The sequence below is a fragment of the Pinus tabuliformis genome, chromosome X (assembly GCF_031772625.1).
Source record: "Pinus tabuliformis cultivar Carrire ecotype Pingquan chromosome X, CPIR1, whole genome shotgun sequence".
Lineage (NCBI taxonomy): Eukaryota > Viridiplantae > Streptophyta > Pinopsida > Pinales > Pinaceae > Pinus > Pinus tabuliformis.
Window position 1 is genome coordinate 124707976 of NC_142308.1, and position 13210 is coordinate 124721185.

At 39.6% G+C, this 13210-nt stretch overlaps 1 pseudogene; it reads right to left on the reverse strand.

Moving 5' to 3' along the window:
- Window positions 1-362: 362 nt before the first annotated feature.
- LOC149138750 (kihadalactone A synthase LFS pseudogene) lies at window positions 363-1596 on the reverse strand (annotated as a pseudogene).
- Between the last annotated feature and the right edge of the window lie 11614 nt (window positions 1597-13210).

The following is a 13210-nucleotide window of genomic DNA, read 5'->3' on the forward strand; positions in this document are numbered from 1 at the left end:
TAAATCTTTTGATTCTTTTTTAGAATGGCTTTCTTGGCCTCCTTGGACGAACCATAAAGGCGACCTTGGAGAGGGAAAAGGCGGGCACGAAGACGACAATGGCGGAATAGAGACTGAAGACGGAGTTTCTGCAACAGAGTCGCTCCCATTAACATTTCTGTTGCGTGGAGATGCATCGATTTGACCAGTTCCTGTGGCATTGTTCTGTCGGGGTTTCAGGCTTGCCATTGAAATTTTTGTAGCTTTTACGGACCTGAGAAGGCAGCTGTCAAAGCCAGAGCATTTAAGCTGCCATCGTGGAAGTAGTTATTTGTTGCACAAAATATCGGGTATGAGAGAAGATTCATCGGGTATGTATTGTCTCAGTTTGTGATTATAAATCTCTGTTTTGGGATGAATGTCGCTGCCAGAGCGAAATGGTTAATCGACTGTCTATGTGATTGCTTATTTTGAGAGTTGTTGAGTTGTTGAGGAATAAGGATTACGAGCTTCAGGATAGGCCCGCAGGAGGGCTCCAGGCCCAAATTCTTGGCCACGGTGCCCCCTCTGCCCCATACCGTGCAGCGACAGCTTAATCGCTCACTTGTCAACCGACGTAACCTTGACATAATTTTCATTGAAAATCCAAAGCTGAAGTTTTCGTAGTCCGATTTCATTTGGAGACCTGATACTTCATCTGTTACCAGCAATGTGAGCAAACCATAGTCTGAATGTGCTCCAGCACCATATATTCCTAGTTCTGGCTTAGATATTTCATCCACATAATGTAGAAGCCACAATATAGCAATTGGTTCCTCAAGAATCTGTGGTTTGTCAAAGAAATCTGCCCCTAGATTCAAGGCCAAAGCTATCAGCCTGGCGACCCTCCTCCCAACACTTAATGCTTCTTGATGATACTTCTCCATAGTCTGCTTCCAACCAGGCAAAACATCTGCTGAAGGCCAAACATTTGGTCCAAAAAAAACTCTTTGTTGCCTGAGGATCATCCTTGGCCACTTCAACTCCAATATAATACCCTTCTTTACAGTCTCCTTTAGTTTGTTTGGATGGATCAAGCATCTCATCCATGAAGGGGGTGTAACCTCTGAAATTATCGTTCTTCAACACCTTCATCTTTTCCTCCAATGGAAGCTGGAAAAAGTTATGAGATTGATCGAAAAGCTCCTCAAATAGCTCCTTACTGATGCCATGGTTTATCACATAGAAAAACCCACTCTCCAAGCAAGCCTGTCTGATCAAGGATGCAGCGTGTGTGAGGTCAGAACTGGAGAGGTCTATGGCAATTAGGCTCTTGCTACTACCGCCGTCTGCTGACACGGCCATTGCTGATAAGCCGGATTTGCTTGGAGAGAAAGGACGAATCTTACACCTCTTCGTTGGATATTTTGTGTATAGACAACCACTTCAGCTTAGCTCGCAAGCTTGCATAGCTTCCATGTGCTGGACAGATATATCTTTTGACTCGAATTGTATGAAAAGCGGGCTACTGTACTGTTACCACATCGAACCTCTCGCTTTGGGGAAAATGATATAGAGCTCGTTCGACACTGCAGTAAGCCTACAGAGTACGCCGGTTGGAGCAACTCGGACCTATTTATGGCGAGATCACAGTTTAATGTACAAATTTATACAGTTGACAACAAACTTGGACCTCTATTTATTTAGAAATCGGCAAACTTTTTTATTATGACTCACGCCCAGAGCAGGAGAGAAACTTGATTGTATGATGTTTGGACATCGCTAAAAACTTCAATTCAATTCCCCTTCTCTTGAGTGCATATCACTTTTTGGAATATTTTATTATTCCATTACAACAGAACGAGCCGTATGGCGAGCCATATGGTGCATGTTTGAACACAAAGTTTCAAGTGATGTTTTCACTTTTTTATAAAGTGATATTGAAGTAAAGTTCTTGGAGGAATAAGAGTGGTATGTGATAGTGAGGGCATGTTTTAATACTTTGGAGTGATAAAGTTTTTTTTTTTTTTTGAAGTAAGAAGTGATTTTGTATTCAAAGTGATAAGTGGAAATCTTTGAGAGAAATTCTTTTTTGTAATCCGAAGTAATATTTTACTTTGAGAGAGATTTTGAGAGTGAGTGAGTGCAGGTAGTTTTTTGAAGACATTTTCTTCTTTCAAAAATTCTAGAACTCTGATTCCATGAAGATGTTGTGAAGCTGAGTGCTTATGTACTCCAAAATTTAATAAAGACATATTATTTGTGGTGATTGTGTCCTAGATCCGCCCAAAACTGAATAAGGGGATCTTAGGTACATGAAGAGTGTGTTGATGATGGTGCATGCTTCATGTTGTTGTTTTTGATTTGTGTCTATTTTTGACACATAAATGATCTCATTTAACACACATAAAGTTCAATGCAAGCAAGCACAACATTTGTAACAAAATATTTTCAAGGAAGGATAATTAATCTCAACACATACAACAACTAATCAAAGTTTTCAACATCGGCATTCTACGTCAACAACCAAATTCACTCAATACAATCAAGTTCCTGAATCTGCAAACTCCAGCATTTCAAAGCAAAGTCTACATCACTACATTCAAGTTAATGAATCTGTAAACTTCAACGTTTCAGCGCACAGTCTACATCAACATTATTGAACTTGTACTAAAACTCAAACTGCATTGAATTGTAAGGGTGCATTCTCGGTTGAAACCGACACCCAAGCCTTGAATTGAGTCAAATTGAATTCATTGTAGTGAGTCATTAAAGTCATTGTAAGCTTTTTTGGGTGCATTTTCAACAGTGTTCGACACCCTTCCTTTAAGCAGATTCGAGTGAATGCACGATTTTTAACTCTAAAGCAAACAAGCAACAAGTTCACATCTCCTGCAAGCGAGCGTGAGTATTCATTCAAGCAATTTGTGTCACAACAGTACAAAGTTAAGACTTTCAAGCGAGCCAGAGTGAAGATCATCAAAGCAACCAAACAAGTTCAACTCTAACACCAATCAAGCAAGTTGAAATTGACATCAAGCGAGCGTGGCTATTCCTTCAAGTGAGCGTGAAGTCATTAAGTAAGGCAAGTGAGCATTCATGCAAATACGATCATCATCAAGCGAGTGTGAATTCCAGAGTCTAAGTAAGAAAGTTCTACAACTCTAGCAAGTGTTCTCAGCAAGTACAATAAGCAACAAATCAAGCGAGCGTGCCATTCAAGTCCCATAGCAAGCGAGCCTGTCATCCAAGTAACAAAATCAAGTGCAACAGTTCACAGCACGACATCTATGACAAGAGAGCCTGAGTTTAAGTGAGCAAGTTCAGATGGCACAACATATTTAGTGGTTACACATTCTTCAGAGTTTGATCATCTCCAGTGATGAAGACATGGTGCACATCAGCAAAGAAACTCTTGCTGATCTTTCACGGCATCTACAACAAACACATGAAACCATTGAGTTTCTTCAACTAGAGTCGCAACTACAAAGAGATGAGCTGCAACAAAGGAGTGCTTCTTCCAAGTCATTCAACCATACAGATGAAGATAAAGATGTTGATTCCAAATCACTCATCCAAGCAACTTCAAGTGTCGAAGTTGTTCATGATCAAATTCAAATTTCTTCCAAACCCATCATCAAGCCCTGGGAAGAGATTCAAAATAACAAGAATCGACGAGGCTTAGGATATGTCACTGATGACACCAACTTACATATCCCAGATAATTCCAAGCCAATTAAGTTTGTGAGTGCAGGATTTCTTGAACAACTCACCGCAGAAGGTTCTGAGAAAATTGCAGACAAACAAAATTGCACGCAACCTGAAGTTGAAGTTCAACCAAAGTGTTCTCATTGTCAAAGAACTGGTCATATGGAAGATCAATGTTTTGATCTCCATCCTTGTTGCCATTGTGGCAAGCCCAATCATTCCTCGGAAAAATGTAGCAACCAACAAAAATCAGCCAGATTGAAGATACATTATGAATGGATCGACCCTTGGGAATGGTCATCCACAGTCAAAAGATTGTCTCAGTTCTACTACCGACTACAATCGCACATAGTGCAACCAACAGTGAACAGATGATGGTACTCTCATGTAGTTGAATGAGGGAGTACAACAGTGAAACTCTCCTACACCTGAAGGGGGGAGTTCAAATATATTTTGGAGTAGATTGTCTCTCCTTTCAGCTGACAAAGGGATGAAAATGTCAATGAAATTGACAAGTTGTTGTCAGACTGAAAGTCTCGTCAACATCAGCGAAGCAGCTAGTGGGCATCTTCATCAGCCAGTGGGCATTTGTCATCAGCAGTGAGCGTCAGCAAATTCGCCAGTGGGCGATCGACAGCCAAAGCAGCAGTGAGCAGCTTTCATCATAGCAAAAGCAACATTGAGTTGTTTTTTGACATCTTCAGCCAGTGGGCAATCATCATCAGCAAACACGCCTGTGGGCGTTCATCAAATTGTGTCAGTGGACACCGGATGCTGTTTTCAAACAAAGGACAGTTGGATCCTTTTGTGGCTTGGCACGTGATGGAGTTGTCAAGTAACATTCAGAGATGAATCAGGCATGCAGCTGATTCATGTTCTCTTCAGATTTGAGTTTTTTCCAGCATCCAGATTTGGCGGTTTTTTCAGGCAATGTTTTTGAGGATCAACATGGGAACTTGGAAGATGGTTCCTCATTGTTATTTTGGATTTATCATTGAAGGGGGGAATGTTAGCCTCTCTCATAAAACAATAATAAATCCAAAAATAAATAAATAAATTAAATATTCTAAGTTAGGAATTTGTGCCTAACTCTTGGGTTGTTCCTCTAAGATAGGAGTTAGTTTAGGTAACTCCTATATTGGTGTGTGTCTGGTGAGAAATTATCTCAACCAAAGGAGAAATTATCTCAACCAAAAGTGTCTAAGATAGCACGCACTATCTTGAGAACACTATCTCTCATCTATTTATTTGTAACACTATATTCAATTATTTTAATGAGTAATGTGTTAGTGTCAGTCTTTCCAGCCTTCCTCCAGTGATCAAATATGCTCTTACAAAGTGGTCTCAGAGTGTCAAGGTCAAATTTTGTCATTTCAAAGAGTCTTCAAGCAAAATTTGGTCACTAGGCATTAGGTCTAGGGTTTGTTTTCACTCTTTTCAAAGTTGTCCAAATGGCAGTCCATGTCATCATTCAGCTGAGTGTATCATCATTCAGAGGTTTTTCATCATCATGTCAGTGTCGAATGAGTCATTTTACACCTTGTTCATGCTTCAGTTGCGCCTAGGTAAGGTCATTTCCCTCTCCTAGGGTTTTGGAGGTAATTTCTCTTAGATGATCAAATCATTGGCAAAACTTGTTTCCTGATGTTCATACACCTTCCCCTATCCTTAAAGTAACTTACCAAATTCTTCCCATCACTGAGATTCCCCAAATTCCTCATTTTTGCACAAACCCTAGTTTCTAGCTACAACCTGGCAATTTTCTAGGTTGGGCCTGTGTTTTGCCCTTTTGGACCCCTTCCCCTCACTCAATCTCTGAGATTCCACTTTCCCCTGCTTCCTAACATCCCTCCCTACTTCCAAAAATTTCCCCAAGAATTTAGAAGCCCCCTATCCCCTTCATTTCGACGAAATTCCTTGTTTCACACATCGGGATCAGTTTCACTCAAAAGATGTTTCAGAGCAATCAAAGATGAATTTTGGAAAAATGAGAGAGGTTTTTGTCCACAACATTCCAAAGAAGAAAAACCTCCTTCACTTTTTACACAGGTGTCATGGTTTTAGAGAAATGTCAAAAATACAATCGCTAGATCCAAGGAGGTTGAGCAAAGCACTAAAACGGAGAAAAAGGCCTGATCCACTCCAAATTTTGGCCAAAGCCTCTTTGACTGAGCATGGTACTTGATTGGGGACTCCCAGCCCAAATTTCAAGAAATTTGGAGAAAAATTTGTCAATTGTGAATTTTTTGTGCGAAACACAGGTTTTCCTCCACAACACGTCGCGCGCCGCGCGCGAACCTTTCGATGGGAAACTCCTTTTCAAGAAAACTCAGTATTTTTGGATTTTTCATGCAAAAATACACTTTCTCAGCAATTTCCAAGAAATTTCACCAAGTTTTGGGCCTCCAGAAAGTCAAAAAACAAGCAAAAAATGACTTTCTGCCACCTTTTTGACACACAGGAAGCAGTCTTGGGAGATTGCAATTTTGGAGGGGAAAATGGACACCAAATTCAGAAATTCCACTTGGGTTGGAAAGTAGACATCTAGAAATTTCCAACAAGACCACTTTTGCCTCATTTGGACACCTGGAAGTGCCTCAAAAGCAGCTCCAAAGGCGCGCGACGCGTTTAGGATCAGGGCGCGACGTGTTGGGCAGTTTTCACAGAAATTCACCTACAGCTCAGCAAAACGCAGTTTTGACTGGATTTGACTTTTTGGAGTAGATTTTGATATTCCTTGTTGTAAATGATGTAATTTTATGATATTTTGACTCTTATTTATCTCTTCTAGAAGATTCATTCATGAGATAGGCAAAAATTTAATGAATGAATTGGTTTCCTAGCTTATAGAGGCAAGTTGTTTTGACTGCCTAGTTTTCAGTGCTCAGTTTAGAATTGGTTGAAACAGCTCCTAGGATAGTGAGCTCGACCCCTAGAGGCAAGGAAAGATGTTAGATTGCTTATATTATGTACTTTCTTGGTCATTTTCATGGTTGGAGTCTTGAGGGAGAAGCTTCTATTGTATTACTCATTGTATCTCTACAATTTTTGGCAAAGGAAGACCAGGGTTTTGCAGTCCTTTTTGGGATTCCTGTGGTTACATGTATTGATGGTGTGTTTCTCTTTGTACTTGTAAGTTTGTTATTTGATTCATCTTCTTACTTTTCCTTCTGCAAATTAGGCAAATGAAGTGTTAAAGTAGAATTCATGATTGCCATGCTCTGCTTTTAAGTTTGCTTAATATCAATGTTTTCATCTGTTTAAGGAGAACTCAAGGTGTTTACTTGCTCTCCTTAGCTCCTCACCAGTCATTCTTGCCCATATGACTCTTTCAAAGGCATCAATACAGTCTCCTACCTTGCCCCAAAGAACCCCCTGCAAAAACTGTGTCCAATCCCCGCACCCAAAATTGCCTTTCCCCAACTTTCCACTGAAATCCTAAAAATCTCAAATCAAACCTTTTATTAGTTTACTAGCCTAAAATCAGTGTTCTTTATTGGTTATCTCCACCCTCTGAAGATCTTTGCCGAGATATACCGGAGAGAGCCCTCTCCTGCCCCGTAGGGCTAGCTACGAGGCTGAGTGGTTTGATGTTGCCTTGGAGTTTGCCTTTCTCAGCCTGAGGTGAAATTTCAAGCGCTAACATATTGGCGACCATACTGGGGAAGAACAAACTTGTTTGTGGGTTGATGTGTTTGTCTCATAAGTCTTAGACGGAGCTTGAAGTTATGCCAGGTAGCCTTCGAAACGCTTTTGCTTTGCATAAGCGGAAGTAGATAAACACTGCTTCAGTCCATCTCCGTGAGCTTGTGAATACAACACTTCATTTGCATTTCACCCCAGTACATGTATCAAGTTCAGATTTTATTGTTGATGGTAGACAACGATCAGACACTTGAAAGGCTGGAATCATTCACCTGGCGACTCTAAATCATTTTTGAGATCAGATCCAAAGACTCCACTGGAGGATGATCCCGACCAGCAAAAACATGAAAGGACAACATGGACAGCTCAGGTATTCAAGTTGGAATTTCATCCAAGACATTTTGTCCTTTGTCATAAATTATTTCTTCTATTTTCCCAAGAATGTCAAGACTGCGTTGCAAAGTATACTATGCTTGAGAAAATATCCCAGGCCTGCATTTGATTCCTTCCCTTTGAAAAGTTTGAAAACCAAAGATTTGCATGCCTTTGAGCTTGATCAGGTTCCTTTTTCCGAATTTTGTGATGACCATCTTCGAATTGATGAGCCTCAAGAGACCAAGACTAATTCTATACCTGCTGTACATACCCCTACACCTTGTAAAATTCCAGATCGGTATAAACCTCTTGTTTTACCTTCTGTTCTTCATGCTTTCCCCAAAAACTATGATCTATACTTGCCGAGGTTTGACGGTGAATGTAAGAATGTCAATGCTGAGCAACATGTGCAGAATTTTGAATCTTTTCTAGATCTTTTTGAAGTTGATGATGTAGATGTTAGTATTAGGCTTTTTGCTCTTTCTTTGCAAGCCAAAGTGAAGAGTTGGTTCAAAACCCTGCCTGATGTGAGCATCTCAGATTTCCAGCAGTTCGTCAAAGTTTTTCTCGATGGGTGGATGATCGGGCAGAACCTTTTCTTGATTGTAGAAGAGTATAACCAGCTGAAAAGATTTCCAGGGGAGACAGTACAACAATTTTTGGCCAGATTTAACCAAGTTTATTATTCGATGCCAGTTGATATAAGGCCTACTCCTAGATCGGCTCTCTTGCACTATCCGGGTGCCTTTGATCTGGAGATGGAGTTTCAGATGAGAGAAAGGGATATTGCAACACTTCACGAGATGCAAAACAGTGCAGTAAATGTAGAGGCTCATCTGTTGATCCGAAGGGCAAGGTTGAAGGAAGAAGAGATGAAAAACATAGATTCGGAAAAATCGACATCTCTAGAGGTAAAGCTTGACATTTTGGTAAGTGCAGTAGAAAAGATGATGGACAAGATCACTGCAAGAAATGCTCATGAAGTTCAAGCCCATGGCTCGCTGATTGAAGAAGAACAAGTTGCTGATCCAAAACATTTTGTTTCTTATCCTAGTTGTCATAGATCTGATAATGATTATTTTGTAGATCATCTTGGCGAAGAAAGAACTGTTGATATGACCTGCATGCTTGATGATATGATTTATACCGATGATTTGCCTCAGTTTGATTAGTATGATGATGATTATGTTCTCCAAACAAAAGCTAATCTTACAGGCAAATCAGCAGCTAGTTTTTGGGAGGAAGAAGTTCACTTACAGCAGCTCAAGTACAATGATCAAAGTTTGAAGTAAGTGAAGGATCTTTGCCTTTTTGTTTTGATTCGTTTCAGTTCATCAGAGATAACTACCATGCAATTAGAAATCAAATGTCAACAAGTCTTGATTTGAAGCATCTTGAGAGCAATGAAAATTTTGTTCAAGACTTCTCATATTCAGATTTGCAACCCACTATAGTGTTCTATCTAGGGTACTAGACTAGACCATATTTATTATCGACCAGGATGCGTAAGCTTAGAGGCATGCGTCTAAAGTATATAGACATAAAGGATTATTAGCTAAGTGGTTATGATGTAGGTCACAAAACTTCTTTACGGAAGATTGGGGTATGTTACCTATCATCCAAACACTTAGGTCACTCTGCTAATATACCTGATTACAACACTGTCATTAAATTCATTTACCAAATTAAACACTGTGTATCACTGCAAACCAAGATTTCAATCTCCTTACAGAGACATTATACATAAAACCCTTGTTTAGCAAATACTCAGCATTCACTAATATTCATACAAGATAAAAATATACAGAGATCATAAACAGATTTTGAAATGAAAACAAAGTTCATGACATTGCTTTAAAAAGACAACAAAGGGATCGAATCCCTTACAGGACGCGATTCACGATCTCAGTGATGGACTGTTCAAGCATTATCACAAACACAAACCATATGCATTCGATTGAAATCAACAACCAATCTTAACTATTGAAATCGGAAACCAATCTTAATTACTGTGCATGTCATGTAATACCCTAAGTTGCGAATAAAACGAAAATGACAGTATACCAGTTTAACGCAGGGCCTGTCCGCATTCCAGAGGTATACTGGACTGTGTTCAACCGGTTATCAAATCAACGCAACAAGACAAGGATCGTGACTGTAACTGTGTTCTTGATATTAAATTCAAACTCTGTTTCAAATGATACAACGATTACCATTCATTGATTACACAGGATTGTATTTACATATGTTTTTTTACAACCCTTACATTTCGAAAACGAATGTACATTCATGATATGGCTGTTGTTGCTTTTACCATGTCGAGATTTTTAAAATGTTTCCATCCTAAACTGATTTCAAAAAGGAACAAAAACTAAATCAATTTAGAATGCTCTGCTGTTGCTGCCTTTGTCGCCAGTATGCCATACTTTGACCTGTGTTGACCGCGCATGTAGGAGGGTCGATTCTGCTGTAGGATAGGTATTCGTCCATGCTTGGACATTCTACTTTTAATCCCTACCTTTCGCTCTAGCCTAGCTGTTGTGCCACATGTCAAACAATGAGCTAATTACAGGATGTTGGAACTTCCTGTAACCATTTTACCAAAAACTTCTAATTCTTTAACATAAAACTCCTAAATCAATTTCAATGCATTTTAATAACTATAGGACTATTAACTAATCAATTTTCAAGGAATCTAAGAGATATATGATGAAAAGAAGTAGGCAAATGATATGTTTTAGGAGGAAAAAGGAGGTAATGGGATGGTACCAACATCTCTCCCCGACTTAAGGAATTAGCATGTCCTCATGCCAACCCCGAAGTGCTTCCTTTGAACTCTATCCCTGCCTGGATCTCTGCTGCCTTTAGCAATGTGTCCACATTCTTTTTCACCTGGGTATCTTTCTGACCCTTGAGCTCCTGCTTTAATCTTTTGTATTTTTCTTTGAGGGTCTTCTTTTGATTGTACCACTTAGTGGCCCAATTACAAATATCCATTTGCTCAGCCTCCAGTTCACTGATTCTCTCCCTTAATTTTTCATTCTTCTTTTGAGTTTCTTTACTCTGCGCTTGGAGCATTTCATTTTCTTTCTTGATAACTTTTTCTAGCATATTAGCCTCCATGAGCTCTTCCTTTAATTCTTCAATTTGTTTCTCCAATTTCTTCTGTCTCTTAATGGGAGATGGTGAACCTTTTTCCTGCCTGTTATTGCTTTCTACCTCTATATCAACTCCTGGCCCTGGTGGTGAGTGGTCACCACTCTCAACATCCATTGGTATAGGTGCATTGGATTCAAGCTGGTCTTCTTGTAACTGGGATTTTGGTGTCCTCCTTGTTCTTCGTGAGTAAGTGGTGAAAATTTTATCTTGTTCTGCCCTCTTAGCATCTTCCTTTCTCATTTTCCTAGTCCTTATGCTGCTCACAGTTAGAGGTGCCTTGCTGGCTTTGGATACTGGGATTTCTTCATCAATATCCTTCATGAACCCTGAGTCCTCCTGCAATTCTTCTTTGTCTTCCTCATCTCTAATTTGGTTAGCAGCTAAGAACTCCTTCCACATTTTCCCTCTTCTCTGCAATTCATGCTCAATAAGAATTTTAATTAAGACAAAGTGGTATAGGCTCTTGTCTTCATTTCCCTTCTACTTTTGAATAATCTTCGACATCTTAGTTAGGCTTTGTAATAGAAAATATGGTAGACTGATAACACATTGTCTTTTCAAGTGGAGCAGTAATTTAATATGGTATAGATAGACAATACTGTAACGGCCTTCGCAGGTTATGAATTTTTGAAGGATATAGACCATCTCATCCCAGGGATGCATCAACCAACTTCTTGGAACACCTTTCTTCCAGTTAACTGATGAGACTCTGGATCTAGACATAAACTGCGTCCACGATTTCTCTTTAAATTGCTTTGTTTTAAAGTACTTCTCCCCTTCTGGGCTAATCCCTATTGACTGGGCTATAGTGTCCTCTGAAACCCTGAATGAGAAGTTACCTATCAGGGCTTTCTCTCCATTGAATGTGAAAGCAAATTGTTTGGTAACCTCTTCATTACTTCCATGAAATTTTCTAAAAAGGGTAACCACTATATCTCTCTGAGAATGGAAATGCAATCTTCATGATATTGAGAGCTATCAAACATGCTTGGTTCAACCCTATTAGTCATCTTGGCAGAGGGTCGTGCCCTAACTCTTCTCTGTTTATGTTTTGCAATTTCAACAAAGAAATTTCAATTTGTTACCTGGTGGTGTCGCTCCAATATGATGCTCGGTTGACTGTCTTGTGACTTTGGTGGGAGTCGAAACCGAATGGTTATATTTCCCTTTTTGTGGCGCTCACTGCTTTCAATCCTCACTGTGTAAGTTGAACCCAAATGGCTATATTTCTCTCTTGTGGCGCTTACTGCTTTCAATCCTCACTGTGTAAGTCACGGGAGTTAACTGCCAGCGTGAAATAACTGAGAATGATGGTGGAATAACCACTGCACTTACTTCATAGCGTATTCATTCTTTTAGAATAGAGGAGTGTTGTACCGCTTGTATAGATGTCATCATAGGAGCGCTGAAGGCATATATGCAATACTGGGGTATGATTTCAGGGAGTCCTCTGAATCATTTGGCTACGTCGGGTGGTGGAGTCATAATTCGGCCGTGTGGAATACAATGAATAGGCAGCTTTACATTTGTTTCTTTCCCCTTTATTTTTTAAAAAACACAATCCACCACGTGTCCTGTTTCGGTTGGCATTCGGTCAAATGGAAGATGTTGGTATGGCTGTAGGATGCATTTAACATAACAAGGTTGATGTGTTGGTAATGGGTTTAGAGGTATGAATAGGTTGAAGTATGAAAAATGATAAGAATCAGTGGGATAAGGGATGATGGAAAATGTAGGTGTCCTTGAAATCATTCATAACAGTCACAGTCATTAAATTTACATTAAAAATTAATCTAAGAAATTAAATGTTAAGAATAAGAAACATATTACTCTTTTGTTGGTTGTTGTTGTATTGACATGTTGAGTAGGACTAGTCTCTTTTGACTATTCTTTTGCTTGTTGTAACAGGTCCCCTGAGAAAGATTGAATGCAACAGGTCCCTTGAGAAAGATTGAATGCAACAGGGCCCTTGAGAAAGATTTGAAGATGTTCATGCAGCTCCTTATATGTATACAGGTTCCTTGAGCCTGGGTATTTGATGGAGTCTTAGTGCCCAGAAACCTGTGAATGAAGCTTTGTTGAAGTAACCCTGAAGTAACAGTTTCTTAACAGGTCCCTTTGATGTGTCTTAAATAGGTCCCATTACTGCTGGTGTTGATAGCATGGTCTTCTGGACAGAACAGGTCCCCCTGCATAATGTTTATAACCAGGTCCCTTTGAGATAAAACAATGACAAAACAACTTAGTTATTGAAGTCTGGAATGCTGGAACAAGCTGCTTTGGAAATTTACAGTGAAGAGATAGGATAAGAAATCTTTAAGAATTTACAATGGAGAGATAAAAGAACAAAATGCTGATGCTGCTC